General features: G+C 47.9%; 1 long non-coding RNA gene across 2 annotated transcripts in view; it reads left to right on the forward strand.

Annotated features, from left to right (window-relative positions):
• The first annotated feature begins 542 nt into the window (after positions 1–542).
• The window catches only part of LOC307196012, a 281422-nt gene continuing 262258 nt past the window's right edge, over positions 543–19706 (forward strand). The window contains exons 1-3 of one of the 2 annotated variants that reach the window (XR_013831023.1): positions 543–642; positions 2995–3243; positions 3347–3743. This is a non-coding gene — a long non-coding RNA (uncharacterized lncRNA). Of the gene's footprint in view, positions 643–2994; positions 3744–19706 lie in introns of both variants that reach the window. The other variant, XR_013831022.1, reaches the window with a different exon arrangement.

The following is a 19706-nucleotide window of genomic DNA, read 5'->3' on the forward strand; positions in this document are numbered from 1 at the left end:
CATATACTCTGCCCCTTATAGTAATAAATAATATATTTTTAATGATAGGATTATACCGTACATATTGATTGAAAACCTGTTTTCTCTCTGAAAAATGTAATGAGGATAAGAAGTTTGAAACGCCTCCTTCTCGATAATTTGGGTTTGACCCTTGAAGTCTTTGTGTTATTCAGACAAGACCAGGAGGCTGGAGTAAGGAAGAAGGATACAACGGGACAAAGGAGAGAGTACCCCTGAGGCTGGGCAGGGGAGGAAGCAGAGAAAAGCAAGGGGTGAGTTGGAGCATCCTTCAGTTGCATGGCGCTCTCTTTACCTCTGTCCCCCACAAAAGCTGTGCCCGTCTCCAGGTGTGGGTCTCAGTCATTACTTCCTTTTCCAGAGCTCCTGGCTCCTTGGGGGAGGTCACTCACTGAAAACAAGATGTGTTCTGGGGAAGATACATCTGTATCAATATCTCTATCTATCTAAACATCTGTATCTATAGATATCTATATACCTATATGTATCTAAATATCTCTATTTCTGTCTCTTTTTTTTGGTCAGGTGAGCCTTGCCTGGCCTTGCTTGGCTCCTAGCAAATCAGCAGGTGTCTCCTGCATCTCTAAGAGCCTTCCTGCACATGGGCTCAGGAGAGAGTCCCAGGTAACTCTAAGCCTCTAATTATCCACAGAATCTCCTCTGCCTGTTTCATCTATGCTGACAGCTTCTCCTTTATCCCCCCGGGTCAGATTCTTAAGTGTCCTTGCCCACTCAGCTGTGCTCGAAGGGCCCCCTACTTCCTCACTAGTCCTCTGGTCTCTGCCCATCCTGTCTGCATGGTCCAGACCCGTGCAGTGACCCACGGGGATGGCTGGTGGAGAAGGTGGAAGCAGTGCTACCCCACTGGGCAGAGCACCAGCCCGCCAAGCAGGGGTCACACAGACGTGTTGGTGAGTCTGGCAGAAGCAGGGCACAGAGACCTCTTCCTCCCAGTCAGACAAGACTCCAGGGGTTTCTGGCTGATTGCAGGCAGGCTCCAGCTCATCTGGTTAGGACAGTGCTTTGCATTTCTGTTTCCCAAGGGTGAAGTTTTATATCCCTGTTGCTCATCACCCAGGATCTGTTCCTCAACATTGGGCTGGGTGTTTAGGAAGATGAACCATTTGTTCCTGAAAATCATGGTTGCTGAAGGCTCTGCTTTTAAAGTTCTTCTGTCAGGTTTTTATACTTTTTCTATCTCAGTCGATGTGCCCAAGGGCTCTGCTGTTCACCCATTAGAGTCACATTTCCTCCTGGTCTGGCCTGTGCTGGTGGCACAGAGCTGCAAGGAAAATCTGGCTGTTGGCCGACAGGCTGGACCAAGGGGCCTAAATTTACAAAGAGAAACTCATTTGGGACAGACATCAAGTTATCCGGCTGGGCCTTCTCTCCACAAAGACTGCACCGATCCACGTGCACGGATGCACACACTCAGGTGCGCACACTCGGATGCACACACTCAGGTGCACACATTCGGATGCACACACTTGGATGCACACACTCGGAATGCCAGGGATTCTGCTGAAGATGCATGTCACGTTGTGCCCTTTGCTGCTTAAAGCACGTCAGTGTCTTCCTGCTGTGCTCAGAATACACTCTGCTCCCTTCACGGCCAAGCAGACCTGCTGACACTCTGCCTGCTTGTGCCCCCTTCGCCACTCACCACGCCTGGCCACCCGGACTACCTTCACATCTCCATCCTTCATCCTGCAGGCCCGCATCCTGCCCAGTCGGCTTCCAGGGCTCCTCCCTGTCGGCTTCCTGTCGGCCTTCTCCCGGGCTTCAGGATTCACCTCTTTGGAGGGGCCTTCCCTGGCCACCGTATCTCATACAGCTTTCCCTTTTCCCTCCTCCCATTATCTAGTCTTTATCTTCATAGTATGTATTTCCATTTTCTTAGTTTTTGGTCTGTTTACTTTTTTTTTTTTTTTTTTGCGGTACGCAGGCCTCTCACTGTTGTGGCCTCTCCCGTTGTGGAGCACAGGCTCCGGACGCGCAGGCTCAGCGGCCATGGCTCACGGGCCCAGCTGCTCCGCGGCCTGTGGGATCTTCCCAGACCAGGGCACGAACCCGTGTCCCCTGCATCAGCAGGCGGACTCTCAACCACTGCGCCACCAGGGAAGCCCCCTCTTTACTTATTTCTTATCTGTCTCTCCAAGTAGCCTCCACGAGAGCCAGAACTACGTACGTCAACCTTGTTGACCACAGTGTCCCCAGCACCTCGCAGGATGCAGGCTGTATCCTAAGCACTCCATGATTGGTTGACTGATGAATGGTTCAGCAACACATGTAAGACTGTTTCGACTTGAGGTGACTTTAAGCTCAACCTGAGGAAGACATATGAGTGGTTCCTGTCGGGTGGATGCTGGCTCAGAATGGGGGAGAGGATCGCCTTGCTCCGCTTATACGAATGTTGTGGTTCTGGAGCTCTGGTTCCCAACATGAGAAGTGCATTAACACATAGCACGTGCTTGGAGGAAACTGACTGAGAACCATGGGCTTTGAGGGAAAGACACCCAGGGCCTTTCACTTGGAGAAGAGAAGGCTTAGGGGATACCTAAGAGCTGGCCACTGACATCTGAGGCATTGCTATACTGGAGAAGGAGACTCATTTTGTGTGCTTGGAGTGGGTTGCCTTGAAGAAAGTGATCTCCCTGTCACTGGAGCTGTTACTAGAAACTTCTTGTGGTGAAGATGTAGGGCTAGATGGCATTTAAAGTTGCTTTCAGTCCCAGATCCAAAAATGTCTTTGTTGAACTGCTGCAAACAGCCAGGGGCAGGTAGGAAGAGCAGGCAATTCCTATTTTGCAGGACTGTTGCCTCCCTGAAAAGCAGTTCTCTTTGACCTTGTAAGTCTCTCTCTCTCTCTCTCTCTCTCTCTCTCTCTCTCTCTCTCTCTGTGTGTGTGTGTGTGTGGTAGAGAGGATTGTTGTTGAGCAAATATTCACTCAATATCCCCTCTCTCTTCCTCCTCAGGATGGTGTATGCTCATTTGCCTCACTCACTTCCATCATGGCCATGTAAGCAGTGCACAGAAGTGGGGGTGTGCCCAGGCCTCAAATGTTTGGGCTTGTCCTCTGGTGCTCCTGCCTTCACCATGAGATATGTATACCTTGTGTGAGTCACAGTTCCACGATGGAGAGATACATGGAGCAGACCTAACCCAAGCCTAGCTGAGTTCAGCCAACCTGCGGACCCAAGAGTGAAAAGAAAGAAATGTCTCTTGTAAGCCACTGAGATTTGGGGATTATTTGTTACACAGCAGTATCACAGCCAAGCCTAACTAATGAGTGTTCATGGTTTTTTTTATTGCATGGAACTGCTCCAGTACTCAAGTCTGAGATGCTCACTCTGAGGCATATCATCAAGGAATTGAGATTTAGTGAGCAGTTTTTTCCCCCTCCAGACTCCTTTCCATGACCTTTTCCTGGAATGTGCATCTCCTACATTTATAGGACAATTAACCACATGGACGAATTTTGCCTCCTCCCCAACAAGCCATTCCACAGGTGCTCAGACCTACCTGTCCCTGACAAGGGCTGTTCTTGTTGTGGTCAGACCTCAGCTTCTTGGGGACAATGATGAGGCTGGAGCTCAGAGAGATGGAGGAGCCTCTGAAGCTGCAGCAGCCGGAGCAGAACGCACAGCTGCAGAGCCCTCTGGAAAGAACAGAGAAGAGAAGTGGACGTCGCAGACCTGAACGAGGATGTTCTCTGTGATGTCAGGTAAGCTGCGTCTCTCCCTCCAACCTACGCAGCACAGACACGCTGGAAAGTGGCTTTTCAAATGCCTTTGACTCTTATCTCTCTTACATCACCCTCTGAAATGAAATCTCAAACACTTTCGTGGGGTTTGATGTGGAGAACAGTAAGCAGATAGAGGTTCAGGCGGAAACAGAACAGGAGTCAAAAGCCCTGGAGTAAAGCATGAATGGGCTTGGAGAGGACATATAAAATAGGAGAGACATTTATAAGGGTCTCCCCTACCTCAGAACAAAACAATTAGGAGATAAGAGAGGCATGGATGGGAGGAAATTTTTTCGTTTTTCACATTGCAGGCTAGAGAGATCCAATAGCCTGTTTATGAAGAACAATAAAGAAGATACATGAACTCAGTAAAGAGGTTGTTACAGATATATCGGGTGGCTTTGAAAGGCCAGGGTTTTCTCCCTCCTTTTGGATAAAGCTGTCAGCTAAGTATTAAAAGATTTTTTTGCTTTTTTTTTTCTTTCAAAAAGCAATAACTGGCACCAGCAGTTTGTTACAATTGGCAGAAAGAGTTATCACTTTTATTTAGGATTTGGAAATGCAATCAAAGAGGGGCAGGTTGGAGCGTGAATTAAATGAAGCTTAAACAAGCAAAAAGAAAACTGCTGGTATTTTAAACAAACGAACACAAAAATTACAGCTCCTTGTTGTTGATTTGAAGCTATACAAATTGACACTCACACGTGATAAAATGGGGCCAAAGCAGAATGGTTGCTACTTCTGTGTGTGTGTTAAGTCCTGAAAGTTCTGATCATTTTTAAAAGTAAAAAACCCATTGTTTCTGGAAACTCTTTGGTAGGATCTGACTAGCTTATTGCCTGGGAAGTCACAGTGAAGATTCATTCTGTTGGCTTTGGAGGAAATTATTCTTCCTAGGATAATTTAAATAGACAAGAAAGCTAGGAGGATTGGTTCTGTTTAGCTGCCTGTTTTCACATTTGTTGTGTTTTGTGATTCCTGAATACCAAACTGACCCCTGAAGTTGTGAAAACATTTCTACCCATGACTTGCCCTCTATTGTGATTTCAACTTTTTTTTCTTTTGCGGTATGTGGGCCTCTCACTTTTGTGGCCTCTCCCGTTGCAGAGCACAGGCTCTGGGCGCGCAGGCTCAGTGGCCATGGCTCACGGGCCCAGCCGCTCCACAGCCTGTGGGATCTTCCCGGACCGGGGCATGAACCCGTGTCCCCTGCATCGGCAGGCGGACTCTCAACCACTGCGCCACCAGGGAAGCCCCTGTGATTTCAATTTTGTTTGACTCATCCTCATACAGAAAGTCTTCATGTTCTCTGGTAACTTGCCTTATCTAGCTCACAGCTCTAAGAATCAGAATAGATGCAAAAAAAAAGTTCCCTGTGAGAAGATAAGAGAGATGTCACAAAATATTTGCTCTACATCTCAAGCATTTCACCTCCACGTCTGTGGATTCCTTCAAGTTTATTAAATTCCAGCTAGAATAGCACTCTTGTTTTTCAAACCCAGATTGAATTAGAAGTGAGGAGAGGTCCTTCTGTGGGCAAGGGCAGTGACCGTCAGCAGTGACAGCAGACAGTCTGGTAATAAGAGACAGAAAAACTACAAAACAGATGAAAAATCAAAGAACTCAGCAGTCTGGTTCTACTTAGTAAAGGGGTAAATACTTGCCCAAGTGTGATGTTTAATTTTACGTGTCAACTTGATGGGTCGTGGGATGCCTAGATGTTTGGTCAAACACTAATCTGGGTGTGTTCTGGGTGTGTGGAGGGTGTTTTGGATGAGATTAACATTTGAGCTGATAGACTGAGTAAAGCAGACTGCCCTCCCCAATGTGGGTGGGTCTCATCCAATCCGCTGAAGGCCTGAATAGAACAAAAAGGCTGACCCTCCTGTGACGAAGAAGGAATGCTTTTCTTCCTGACTGTCTTTGAACTGGGACATTGGCCTTCGCCTGCCTTTGGACTCAGACTCAGACTGGAACTTACACCATTGGCTCTTCTGGTTCTCAGGCCTTTGAACTTGGAGTGGAACTTTACCATTCACTCCCCTGGGTCTCCAGCTTGTAAATTTGCAGCTCTCGGGACTTCTCAGCCTCCATAATGTCATTAAGCAATTCCTTATAACCTCTTTCTCCATCTATCTATCTATCTATCATCTATCTCATCCTATTGGTTCTGTTTTTCTGGAGAACCCAGACTAACAGATCAAGACTTACTTTGGTCTTGGGGCCGCACGTGATGGACTGACAGTGCTCACCTCTGTCATGAATGGAAGGTACAGGGCTTCTCCTCTTGTCACTTGGGTCTTGGATCAGCTGTCCCCTCCCCTGGACTCTGCCCAGCACTGACACCTGTGTCTGTTCTGTCTGCTCAGGGATGTGCCTAACTGGCTGTTTCAGACTTTGAGCACCACTTTAGTTTCTAGAATGTGGGCTCTGAGGGACCATGAGTGTCTGGTTCTTTGCTGTCTCCTTGTACCTACACACAGTGACTTATCATATATAAACCCTTGTTGGATGAACGAATGTTCTCTATACCCCTTCACAATGGCATTGAGTAGAAATAGTTGAAGAGTTTTTTCAATAGTGAGAATTTTCTAAGAAGTGTTAGTGTTCAGAGAGAAAACTCTTGGGCTTTGTAAACACCCCTACCTTATCCCTCAGGGGCCCTTTCCTCATCCCTCCCCATCCCCCCATTAGTGTGAAATGGTGCACTTGGGCATGTCCAGTTGTAGTAAAAGACGTGGTTCAAGGGAACAATGCCAATTGGATCTTATTTCCTCAATGAAACAATGCTACAATAAGGGGTGCATTCCTTATTCGTAACTTTTTATAGAAACACTTGGTATTTAAACCCCGAAGTACATGTTAGCTTGGAATCAGAGCTGCAGTTGAGTCCTGCTTCTTCCAGCTGATGCTTTGTAACTGTGGGCAAGTCCCTTAACCTCTATAGGTCTCAATTTCTTCATCTGCTAAGTAGGAAAAAATACCTACTTCACAGGGCAGTTGTGAGGATTAAACTCAGTAATGTATGTAAAGTACCTTGTGTATTACCTGGCACATAATAAGTGCTCAATAAATTTTAATTCCCTTTTTCCCTTCTCCTTTCTCCAATTCAGTCAAGGATTATGATAGATGTGTTTCCTGCACAGTGTAAAGCTTTTTAAAGTGCATATAAATCAATTAAATAGGCCAATGCAATAATTGAACGTATAACATTTGTTTAAGAGATCCTGGGGAGAGGGACAGAAGATTAGGGGCTTGTGGAAACCTTGAGAGAGCTCCTAGGAGGGGGCTATTCACATGGGGGATCCTGTACTGTGGCATGTGCATCTCTGCTCTAAAATCTGTGAGAAAGGGCTGGTGGTGTCATGTGCTGTGACTTACTTATAATTCAGAAGAGTGACCCTGAGTGATCCTGGCTGCTGGGTGGGCCCCCATAGGTAAAGGTAAAATGATCTGAGGAGTCATTGAAATGGCCATCTGACCTGCCTTCTGAATGCAAGGTTTGTGAATTAATCTTCTCAATGAGGGCAGAAGATAAGCCAGGTAGGTGACCCAGTTCTAAATTTCTCACCACTTGCCTGTTGTGAAGAGAAAGGCACATGTGCAGGCCCCCTTAGCCCTCTGGCTGCTTCAGGGCGTGAACCTGGAGGGCAGGACCCTCCAGGCTGTATTTGGAGAACTCCGGGGACACCGTTACCGCGTGGTGGAATGCCATGTGCCACAGACAGAGTGGAAGGAGATTGGGAGCTGTAACGGGTGCTCATTCAGTGGCCAGAGAATGGCTTCGAATGTGATTCAGATTCTAGGCAATCTTAAAAAAGCTCTAGAGCATCTTTTTCCCTGGAGGAGGGCAGGGCGAATTCTGTTTGCTCACGCGCGGTTCCTTGCCTCTCTGTACCCTGGCAGACCCATGTTTTAAAGTGGAATTATAGAAGAATAGAGGAGGAATAGTGAAATAGAGGAGGCGTTCCTCAGGATGAGCCAACCATAGCGTGAGGTTGTCTCTGCCATCCCTCAAGATCAGGCGTGAGGACTTTCTCTTCCTGAAGCATCCCTGCCCGCTCTATCCTGTGCTCTTCCCAGGGACGAGATGGGAGCTGTCTTGGGAGGGTAGGAGTCTATCTCTCTGCAGTTTGTGAGTGTTGGGAGATAATTCTCTGGGGGTTTCTTGCATTCCTGCAAGTCTTGTGAGCAGAGGCACTGACGGCCTTTGTTCTAGATTCTGTCTTTGGGGATATTTGTATAGCACGCAGCCTTGGAAGAAGCAGACAGTGTCTCCCTCTGGGGTGAGGAACAGATGGCAGGTATTTTTACTCTCCAGTAAAGACAATATCTCCCTCAGGCAGGTTGATGCCCATTTTAAAAGGTTCAGGTTTCCTAAGCTTGTATTCCGTCAGCTGTGGAGCAAACCCACTGTGTGTGCAGCATCCCTCTAGGCCCCTCCACGTTGTCCCCATGGGTGGACCAGAGGCACCAATGCAGACGCGATGCTCGTGCTACCTGCTGGACTGTGAGGAATAAAGAGCTTTGCTTCTGATCCAAGGGTCTCACGTTTTCTACCCACGTCTGTAAAACTGTGGCTAACTTGTGAGCTTGCAAGAGGATACAATCTGGGACCTTCCACAGCTCTTGGTAGTGAACTCCTCACAGAAGGAGACTAGTTTATTTAAAAAAAAAAAGGAGACTAGTGACTGTCCAGAGCTGGGGGCAAGGCTGGATCCACCCACAGGAGGCCAGTATCATGCCTGGTAACAACCTGGGCAGCAGCTTTCTCTCAGTGAACTCTGTCTCTCTGTCTCTCTGCCACCTTGTCTCCTGGCCTCCCCTGTACCTCCTCCTGTTAGGATTTTCTGCCATCTGTGGGCCTTGTGAGATGACCGGGGATTTTATCTCCCACGCCTCCCCACCCTTTACCTGGGAATGGATCTCTGGGCTCCAACAAGCTCTGATGTCCTCTGCTCTACAAGGAGCAGTTCCTGTCAAGGTTTCTGGACCTAACTCCTTCTCCCCTCCCACTCTGTCGCTTCCCTTTTTTCTCTCATGCACATGTGGCCTGGTGCATCTTCTCTTCCTTCTAATCCAGTCCTTTTTTTTTTTTTTTTAACATCTTTATTGGGGTATAATTGCTTTACAACGGTGTGTTAGTTTCTGCTTTATAACAAAGTGAATCAGTTATACATATACATATGTTCCCATATCTCTTCCCTCTTGCGTCTCCCTCCCTCCCTCCCACCCTCCCTATCCCACCCCTCCAGGTGGTCACAAAGCACCGAGCTGATCTCCCTGTGCTATGCGGCTGCTTCCCATTAGCTATCTACCTTATGTTTGGTAGTGTATATATGTCCATGCCTCTCTCTTGCTTTGTCACAGCTCACCCTTCCCCCTCCCCATATCCTCAAGTCCGTTCTCTAGTAGGTCTGTGTCTTTATTCCTGTCTTACCCCTAGGTTCTTCATGACATTTTTTTCCTTAAATTCCATATATATGTGTTAGCATACGGTATTTGTCTTTCTCTTTCTGACTTACTTCACTCTGTATGACAGACTCTAGGTCTATCCACCTCATTACAAATAGCTCAATTTCGTTTCTTTTTATGGCTGAGTAATAAACCATTGTATATATGTGCCACATCTTCTTTATCCATTCATCCGATGATGTGCACTTAGATTGTTTCCATCTCTGGGCTATTGTAAATAGAGCTGCAATGAACATTTTGGTACATGATTCTTTTTGAATTATGGTTTTCTCAGGGTATATGCCCAGTAGTGGGATTGCTGGGTCGTATGGTAGTTCTATTTGTAGTTTTTTAAGGAAGCTCCATACTGTTCTCCATAGTGGCTGTACCAATTCACATTCCCACCAGCAGTGCAAGAGTGTTCCCTTTTCTCCACACCCTCTCCAGCATTTATTGTTTCTAGATTTTTTGATGATGGCCATTCTGACTGGTGTGAGATGATATCTCATTGTAGTTTTGATTTGCATTTCTCTAATGATTAATGATGTTGAGCATTCTTTCATGTGTTTGTTGGCAGTCTGTATATCTTCTTTGGAGAAATGTCTATTTAGGTCTTCTGCTCATTTTTGGATTGGGTTGTTTGTTTTTTTGTTATTGAGCTGCATGAGCTGCTTGTAAATTTTGGAAATTAATCCTTTGTCAGCTGCTTCATTTGCAAATATTTTCTCCCATTCTGAGGGTTCTCTTTTGGTCTTGTTTATGGTTTCCTTTGCTGTACAAAAGCTTTGAAGTTTCATTAGGTCCTATTTGTTTATTTTTGTTTTTATTTCCATTTCTCTAGGAGGTGGGTCAAAAAGGATTTTGCTATGATTTATGTCATAGAGTGTTCTGCCTATGTTTTCCTCTAAGAGTTTGATAGTTTCTGGCCTTACATTTAGGTCTTTAATCCATTTTGAGCTTATTTTTGTGTATGGTGTTAGGGAGTGATCTAATCTCATACTTTTACATATAGCTGTCCAGTTTTCCCAGCACCACTTATTGAAGAGGCTGTCCTTTCTCCACTATACATTCCTGCCTCCTTTATCAAAGATAAGGTGACCATATGTGCGTGGGTTTATCTCTGGGCTTTCTATCCTGTTCCATTGATCTATCTTTCGGTTTTTGTGCCAGTACCATACTGTCTTGATTACTGTAGCTTTGTAGTATAGTCTGAAGTCAGGGAACCTGATTCCTCCAGCTCCGTTTTTTGTTCTCAAGATCGCTTTGGCTATTCGGGGTCTTTTGTGTTTCCATACAAATTGTGAAATTTTTTGTTCTAGTTCTGTGAAAAATGCCAGTGGTAGTTTGATAGGGATTGCATTGAATCTGTAGATTGCTTTGGGTAGTAGAGTCATTTTCACAATGTTGATTCTTCCAATCCAAGAACATGGTATATCTCTCCATCTATTTGTATCATCTTTAATTTCTTTCATCAGTGTCTTATAATTTTCTGCATACAGGTCTTTTGTCTCCTTAGGTAGGTTTATTCCTAGATATTTTATTCTTTTTGTTGCAATGATAAATGGGAGTGTTTTCTTGATTTCACTTTCAGATTTTTCATCATTAGTATATAGGAATGCCAGAGATTTCTGTGCATTAATTTTGTATCCTGCTACTTTACCAAATTCATTGATTAGCTCTAGTAGTTTTCTGGTAGCATCTTTAGGATTCTCTATGTATAGTATCATGTCATCTGCAAACAGTGACAGCTTTACTTCTTCTTTTCCGATTTGGATTCCTTTTATTTCCTTTTCTTCTCTGATTGCTGTGGCTAAAACTTCCAAATCTATGTTGAATAAGTGTGGTGAGAGTGGGCAACCTTGTCTTGTTCCTGATCTTAGTGGAAATGCTTTCAGTTTTTCACCATTGAGGATGATGTTGGCTGTGGGTTTGTCATACATGGCCTTTATTATGTTGAGGAAAGTTCCCTCTATGCCTACTTTCTGCAGGGTTTTTATCATAAGTGGGTGTTGAATTTTGTCAAAAGCTTTCTCTGCATCTATTGAGATGATCATATGGTTTTTCTCCTTCAATTTGTTACTATGGTTTATCACATTGATCTAATCCAGTCCTTGATGGCCCACTTGCCGGCATGCCTGACTACACCTTTTTTTTTTTTTTTTTTTTTTTGCGGTACACGGGCCTCTCACTGTTTTGGCCTCTTCCGTTGCAGAGCACAGGCTCCGGACACGCAGGCTCAGTGGCCATGGCTCACGGGCCCAGCTGCCCCGTGGCACGTGGGATCCTCCCGGACCAGGGCACGAACCCGTGTCCCCTGCATCAGCAGGCGGACCCTCAACCACTGTGCCTGACTACACCGCTTGTTTAGTAATTTCCCACCCTTGGGGAGAGAAGAATGTTCCAGGGATGCCAGCCCTCCCTGGGCTCTTCCCAGCCTGCCTCAGTTGCAGTAACATGATTTACTGGCCTTATAGTGCCCGCCAGTCCTGGGCCTGCTTATTCTGTGCATCCTCTGACCCAGCTCTCCCTTTCCACCAGCCAGTACCTATCACTGTGCCCGGCCCCTCTGGGATGCAGATGAACAAATAAATGGGACCAGATCCAAAGCGTCTGCAGCAGGCAGCACCGTCCCTCACTATTTCTTCTCTATTTGTACTCGCGTCTTTATTCTTCTATGTCGTGCGATAGTACCTTTGTTGATCTGCCCTCCTGTTGAAAAATACTGTTCCTATAATCGTGATCAAACCAAAGACCAAGTAGCCTTGACTGACGATGCCTGGCCATGGATCTGGTTATGGTGATGCTGGCGAGAGCTGGGAGCTCACCTCTCAGGGGAGCGGGGAGGAATAGCAAGGGGACAGGCCCCTGCGGTGACGCAGTGAGCGAAGGAGAAGGAGGCTTGAGCCAGGCCCACTGAGCCCTCAGCATCTGTCATTTGTCGGTAGCAGACTGGAAATCCTAGAATTTAGGGTGTCAAGGCTTGAAGTGGCCTCGCGTGGATCTGCTTGCACCCCTTCAGTGTCTGAAAAGGTACTTTTGGGTCCTCCCCTTCCCTGGGCCCTTCTTTGGTCAATCCAAAGGGCAGACGATTGCATTTGCTCATGGTTTTTTCCCCCACAAAGAGGCATGCATTTCACCCATTTTAGGTGATAAAAGATTCTCCCTCTCTAAGGATGAATGCAATGGATTAAGGAATGTGAAGAATTTTGGAGGCTTTCAGCCTAGACGATCCTTGGGCCCCTCTTAAGTATTCATCCATCCATCCTTCATTCATTCATTTGACTCAGTGAGTATCGCTTAATGAATCTCTATTCTGTGCTGGACTCTGTGCCCGGCCTTGTGCTGGGCACTGTAAACAGAAGCAAACAGAAGAGGCATGTCCTCGCTCTCAGGGAACTTGCAAGCTAATAAGGGAGACAAATAAGCCATAACTGTTATCATGCTTTGCAGGAAAAGTGCAGGGCGCTCTGAGAGTGAATCGTAGAAGGGCTCTCTTAAATTGGGTGGCCAGAGACAGCCTGGCTGTGGAAGTGACGTTCTTGTAGAGCTCTAGAGAGTGAGTAGAATTAGCTGGGTGATGAGAGGGGGAAAAAGCATTCTGGGCAGAGTATAGCATGCTGGGCACTATGGTGCAGGGATACCGTCAGAGGAACATAGTGAGTGGAGGCTAGAAAACGAAAACGTCACACCAACTAACCAAACAGACAAAGAATTCCTTAGTCTCAGGAGGACCTGAGAAGTGATCTGGGTCTTCCTGTGTGATAGATGTACTGACTTTCTTGCCCCCTGCTTGTCCCCAAGCAGTGGCTCCCCTGGGGGGAGGCCAAGGAGGGCATCAGGGCTGTGAGACTGGACGATGAGAAATCACAGGTCGTTTGCCAGGCCCCCAATGACTATGGAGTTCTCATCCCGTCTTACCTATAGTACACCTCTTACCTCTTACCTGTAATATAGTTTTTGCAAATGCTTTGCCACAGTGGACTCCCTGGACTCAGTTGCTCCTGGCTGAGTGTTCGACTGAGATGCGCCCATCATGGAATCGAGTCTGAATTCCAGCTGCAGGGTTCAGAGGCCAGGACACCTATGGCAGAGGGCAGAGGGCAGAGGCACCTGTCATGAATATCAGTGGCCATGGTGTGTGATACATAGCAACTCTTTGTGCCACGGTTGGGAGAAGCTCATCTAACGTTTTTTTAACATCTTCCCAATTGAATGCATGGTCTGTGGGTGCCACGAGAACGCTCATCTGTCAGTTTTGACAATATAACAGAGTGTACAGTATTTATGCTAAAAATAGTCTCTACAAAAGACGACGCTCCAATGGCAGCACCATTGAAGTCTTATGCTTCTGGCAGACCCCCTCCCTCAGAGGTGATTGACAAAGTAATTTCTGTTGTGCTTTCCTAGACCAGAGCACATCATTCACACCAGCAGCCTTTGCAGCCCAACGGCACCAGTCAGGCCTTGTCTCAAAGCCTCCTACACGGGGTGGTCCGCTGACATATCCTGTCTCAGTAGAACATTTTGGGGCTGGTAGAGTCGAGAAACAATGGTGGCTCTTGGGTACTTGAGTCCGCTTTTCTACTCCCTCCATCAGGACCATGGTCATAATAGCTGCCGTTTATTGAGGGCCTACTCTCTGCCAGCCCCATGCTGAGTACTTTACTTGAATGATCTTGTGGTTTTCGCATCAATCCTAAGCTGTGGGTACTAGTAACATCAGAGGAAACTGGTGCTTCTCCAGGACTCAGAGGGGAACTAGTCACTCCAGCATGCCTCTCGGGGAAAGGGGCAGGGAGGTCTGATTCTGCGAACTGCGGGCTAGACGCTGATTTTTTTTTTTTTTCATGGTGTCAAATTTGGGAGCAACAGGAGGTGGAGAGGATGTTCTCCAGTGGGAGAGGGGCAAACTGAAGAGTTCCAGATGGTGGTCGCGTGTTTTCTGAAAGGCTGTTGAAGGCACCTGCTTTTAAATTTGACTGCATCACCCCCAAATCTATGCTGTGTGTTTCTGTGTGATTAAGAAAGTGGAACAGAGAAGCTTTGGTTTCAGTTTATGTGAGATGAGACCAGCTCAGGCAAGTTGCCTTGGCCCTGAAACTGCAAAGAGTGTAGAGTAGCGCACAGTAGGTGCTTACTGGTTTGTGGAATTAATTTGAGTCACTGCTTAGGGATGCACCCCTGCCCCTGCACATGTGTTTCTGAGGACAGCGTGGCATTCCCATGGTCTCGGTCGTGGCATGGCCTTCACAGTGTCTCATGTGATGCTTTTAAATGGGTGTTTGTGGCCCAGGATCAGCAGGCACAGGGGAATAGATTCTGTCTTCAGAAGGGACCTGCCTGATTTACTCTGAGGCTGTGGTGACGGATCGGAAGCCAGGAGTTTGAGGCTGGCCTGCATTGGCTAAAGATTCACTGGTTCTCCATTTGCAGCTCAGGGTCTCAAGGGAACTGCAGTATCTTTTTTTTTTTTTTTTTTTTTTTGCGGCACGCAGGCCTCTCACTGTCGTGGCCTCTCCCGTTGCGGAGCACAGGCTCCGGACGCGCAGGCTCAGCGGCCATGGCTCACGGGCCCAGCCGCTCCACGGCATGTGGGATCTTCCCAGACTGGGGCAGGAACCCGCGTCCCCTGCATCGGCAGGCGGACTCTCAACCCCTGCGCCACCAGGGAAGCCCTGCAGTATCTTTTTAATGGTGTTCTTGGACCATTAAGGACCATTAAGGACCAAGGGGGGCCTTGTTGCTGGCGGTGGGAAAGTCCAGTTTTCATTTTCCCCCTTCTCCACGCGTGAGCTTGTTTGAGAGAGGCGGAGGGCCAGGCTGGCTTCCTGCAGAGGCCACATCCCCTGCCTTCACCCTGCATTTGACTGCTGGCCACGGGTCGTGGCCTGATTGGAACTGACTTTCCCCCAGGCGATCGGCGCAGGCCTATTAGGCTGACAGTCTGTAGTGTGTAGGGAGAGGCCCCGAGTTAGCGCTGCTCCCAGGTAAGCCTCTCTGTCCCTCGTGGGCTGAATCACAGTTGCCCCCTGACACCTGCATGTGCCTGGGTCTGTGCCAGGCTGAGTGGGGGCCTCTTAGAGGGCAGGCCTGAGACAGAGTACTGCCCGGGATGACCTGGGAATCCAGAGAGGAAGGCTGTCCGGTTCTCACCAGAACCCAGGGCGAGGTGGAGATGGGCAGGAGGTCAGATGATCTGTACTTGCATCCTGGCCCTGCTGTCAGCCAGCTGTTTGGTCTTGAACAAGTCTTTCTGGGCCTCAGTGTCCCCATCTGTAAAACGATAGGATTGAACTATGACATTTCTAAGAGTTCTTCTCTCTTTGATATTCTAGTTCCTTCTTATCCCTCAGCCCCTCTTCTGTCCCTGCTCTCAGACCCAGAATGGAATTGATCATCGCATAGACTCTTGTTACTCAAAGCAGCAGCATCACTTGATGCTGTTAGACGTGCAGGATCTCCGCCACACCCCAGGCCTGCTGAAGCAGAATCTGCATTTTAACAAGACCTCCAGGTGATTTGGATCCACAGTAAAGTTTGCGAAGCCCTGGCATAGACCATTCTCCACAGGTGTGAGGCTCCGGGCTCCCACAGCCCCTCCAGACCCCGTGGCCGGTATTAGCCTTTTAGTGATACACCTGTTCTTGCTCAGGCCTGCAGGGGAGAGTGCCAAGGCTGAGGGTTGACTCCCTCAGTGAGTGTCTTTGCTGAGAATGGCTCACATAGAACCAACCCCCCTTCTTTGGACCCTCACCCTCAGTTATTTGCAGAAAGACTTACAAAATTTCAAATCGAACAATTAAAAAAAAATCCCTTAGACTATGCCTGAAGAAATGTAGCTCAACCTTTTCCTTATAAACAGACACATACGCTCGGAGAGAGAGAGAAAGAGAGAGAGAGAGGGAGAAATAAGTAGGAGAGCCTTTAAAAAGGAGGTTGCCTATATCATGCGTTCTTAACTAGGGTCTTTAGGGTCTGTGGTTGGAGCTTCCGGTGGAGTTTCTGAGCCCCTGAATTAGTATATGGAATATGTGTTTATGTGCATTTTCCTGGTGAGAGAGAGGGTCTGTGCTTTTCCAGATTCTCAAATGAGTCTATGACCTAAAAAAGTCAGAGAACCCTTGGTCTCGGTCCAAGTCTGTTTCTTGGGATTTATTGAACGCCTCGCTGTTTGGAGACAAATCAGGGACTAACTGAGGGGTTCTTTATGAAAACAACTTCAGGGCTGCCTGTTAGGCATGACTTGTTTCCCTCTCTCTGCTCCTCTGAATTTCTCTTTGTTCTTCCTATTATCTCTATCAAGGGCTGTTTTCAGGGCTGATTGGAAATGGAGAGTGGGTCTGGTGGCACAGCGACAGGAGAGCATGTTTGCCGGAAAAAGCATGGGCTCTAGTTGAGAGCAAAGGCAATTAGCCCTCGGAACTGGACCATATTCCTTCCTTTCCTTTCCTTTTTTTTTTTTTTTTTTAAACAAGTGAAACCAGTGAAGCCATTTCTAGAAAATGGCCAAGAGCAGATTCAGAGCTGCAGTTTGCTTGCCTCTGCCCAGATGGATGTTCTGGGACAGGCGCCGTGTCACCGTGCTCTGGACTGAATGGGCTGTTCTGGTCTCGGGCTGATTCTCTATTCATCCTCCGAGGGCTTTGCTGTACCATGAGTGGGGGGCACCTCGGGGGTAAGTCTGTCCCCTGAGGCCAGCCCCACTGGGTAGAAGTGGGTCTGCCCCTCTCAACACTGTTTGCCCCCAGCCCCCTGCACCTTTAACCCATGCAGCTGCAGGAGTACCACTTGTGACGTGGATGCTGCAGCCAGAAGCATTTCCAAGGACCCCCAGCCTGGCTCTTGCTTCCAGTGTCTGATCCCGTGGTGACCTGACCCCTCGCTTTTGGATGCAGATAGCTGGCTCCTGGCTCTTAAAGGCGGAAATTGAGTTTTCTCTCTTTGTGCCATGACTCTGTTGAGAATGTGGCACTCATTTCTCCCTACCTTTCCCACCTTTTCAAATCTTCCTGGCCACTTCTAATCACTGGTCCTCTTAACCCAACCCCATCGCCTTGCTAGACCTTGCCCATTGCAAGGGGAGATTTGACCAACACAGGGTCTTTGCTTCAGCCAATCAGTTTTCACTTACTACCCTCAGACACACCTGTGATCCCTACCTCTGCATCTTGGCTGACACACTTACCACCTTCCTGACCTTCCTCTTAAATTCTAGCTCTTCCAAATCCTACTTCCCTAACAGTTATGGCATCTCCCATCTGGAATGTATTTATCTAATCTCCTTTGAGGCTCAGATTCTTCTTTTACATACCAGGGGACCCTGCAGCCTATGAACCTCTCATGGGCCGGGGGCTCATTTACTCAGCCTATCCCATCACTGGGCTAGTAGCAATGTCTTTATGTTGAGCTGAGCTCTGCCTTGGGGTCTTCTCTCCACTGGCATGTGTCCTCTGGGTAGAAGCACAGGCTTTTAGGAGTTTAGATTTCATCTCTGTCATTTACTGGCTGTGTGACCTCAGGAAAATCACTTAACCCCTCTAAGCATGAGTTTTCTCGTTGCCAACCGGGGTGAATAATACCTATTTCAGTAAGTTGTTGTGAAGATTAAAGATTTTTGAGGCACAGCGGTGGGCGTGCGTTCCAAGAATAGCAGCTCTTGTTGTAATTTTACTTTCTGCCTCCCTTAAACAGTCTCATTTGGCCTTAAATTGCTCTTATTTCATCTCATTTTTCAGGTGTGTGTCTGGTTGACTCAACTAGATGGAGCTCTTGGAGGGCAGGGAGATGTCTTCACATCCATCCCCAGCCCACTGTGCTCAGCAGGGCTGGGGTGCCCTGTGGACTCATCAGTGGGTGGTTGATTGAGTCAAACCAATAAGAAAATACCTGCTCCATATGCATTTGCATTAAAGAAAATATGCAGGTAGTTCCAATTCAACCTCGATTAACCAAGCTTGGTGGATTTGCACCGAATGGGACAGTGATTATTCCCCCGACTGCCTCTTCTTTCCCCACATGTTCCTGAAAAGGCGGAAAAGTAGGGCTCAGTCCCCTGAAGGAGGTGGGGGACACTCCCAGTGCTGTTCTGAAGAGCGTTGCATTCAAAGCTGTGGCCTTCATCCATGAGTAAGCCTGGCAGCAGGTGATGGCACTGCCAGTCTGCAGTCCAGGGGAGGACTTGGGGATGCAGCAGCTCCCTCCCTGGAATGGGATGGGAGGTACTGGGAGCCTGTCGAGGTAATGCTGGAGGCGGGGTCAGTGCGAGCAGCGCTCACAGCAGCATCTCTGGGCCACAGGGGCTCTCATAGGAAGCAGGTTCAGCGAGCCGAGGGCCCACTGATCAATTCCAGTGGTTAGAGGTGCCTGCTTCCCGCTCCTTTTACAGGGCACCATTCTCACCGTGGAACATCTCGAAGGTGACTTCCTGGGCTGTCGAGACACACAGAAAACCAAACTCCAGGGGGAAGCTGCCTGGACCACCCCACCTGTTTTTCTCCAGGCCCCAGCGTGGCTCTAATGCTTGTGATGCCTGGTGCCTGTGAGATCCACTGGCATTGGGGTTTATTAGTGTCTGTCCCTCTGGGAATGAGCTCCCTGAGGGAGAGGAGGCTGTGGTTTTACTTCCATGATCAAGGCAGACTGTGGGGAAGAAGAAAGTGTGGAGATTAAGGACTGACTGCTTTGACGAAGAGCGAATCTTTCATAGTTTGCGCCACCCAGGCCCCTTGCAGTGAGTAGGTTTGTATTCAACGAAAACACTTTTATTTATTTATTTATTTATTTATTTATTTATCTATTGCAAAGGAAATTGGATCAGGGGAGTATTAAAGGTGGGGAAGCGAAATGCAGAAAGCAGAGCTCACAGCAAGGCATGACTTTGAGCCAGCAGCTCACAAACCAAGGAGGAAAGGGACTCATTAGAAGGTGTTTCTCCCCGGGTTCCTGGACGTGAATCTCCCCTCCTTCTCCCACAGGAGTGCCTAAGGGAAGCAAAACTCCAGTGGGGCAACAGTTCTGGGGAACCAGCCGAATTCATCGGCCTCACATGTTACGTGCCTGCCTGGGAAGGGGTCGCTCCCCTTCCCAGTGAAACTTCAGCCTGGCCTTGGTGGCAGGAGGCTCAGCTCACCACGTAAAGGAGCACCAGCCAAGACTAGAACCCCGGGCAGTTTCTCTCCCTGTAGCCTGGGGTCTTGTTTCAACCCCAGCAGCTCATCTCGTGTCAAAGGAAGCTTATTAAGATGGAGCGTGCAGGAGAAGCCCTCCTCAGAGTGGGCCTGAAGTCACGCGAGATCGTCCATAAGGGCTCCAAGGAGATCAGGTATTGCAAGAGCTCATGCTAAACGGACCAGCGTGGGGGAAGACCTGGAAGAAAGCATCCCTGGAGTCTTACCGAGGAGGAGAGGGCAGGAATGATGACAGGCTTTGTCAGGGGATCCGCCATTTTCTTTCCTTATCCACCGCCAAGTAGAGAACACTCCAGGGAGC

The sequence above is a fragment of the Stenella coeruleoalba genome (assembly GCF_951394435.1).
Source record: "Stenella coeruleoalba genome assembly, chromosome: 13".
Classification (NCBI taxonomy): domain Eukaryota; kingdom Metazoa; phylum Chordata; class Mammalia; order Artiodactyla; family Delphinidae; genus Stenella; species Stenella coeruleoalba.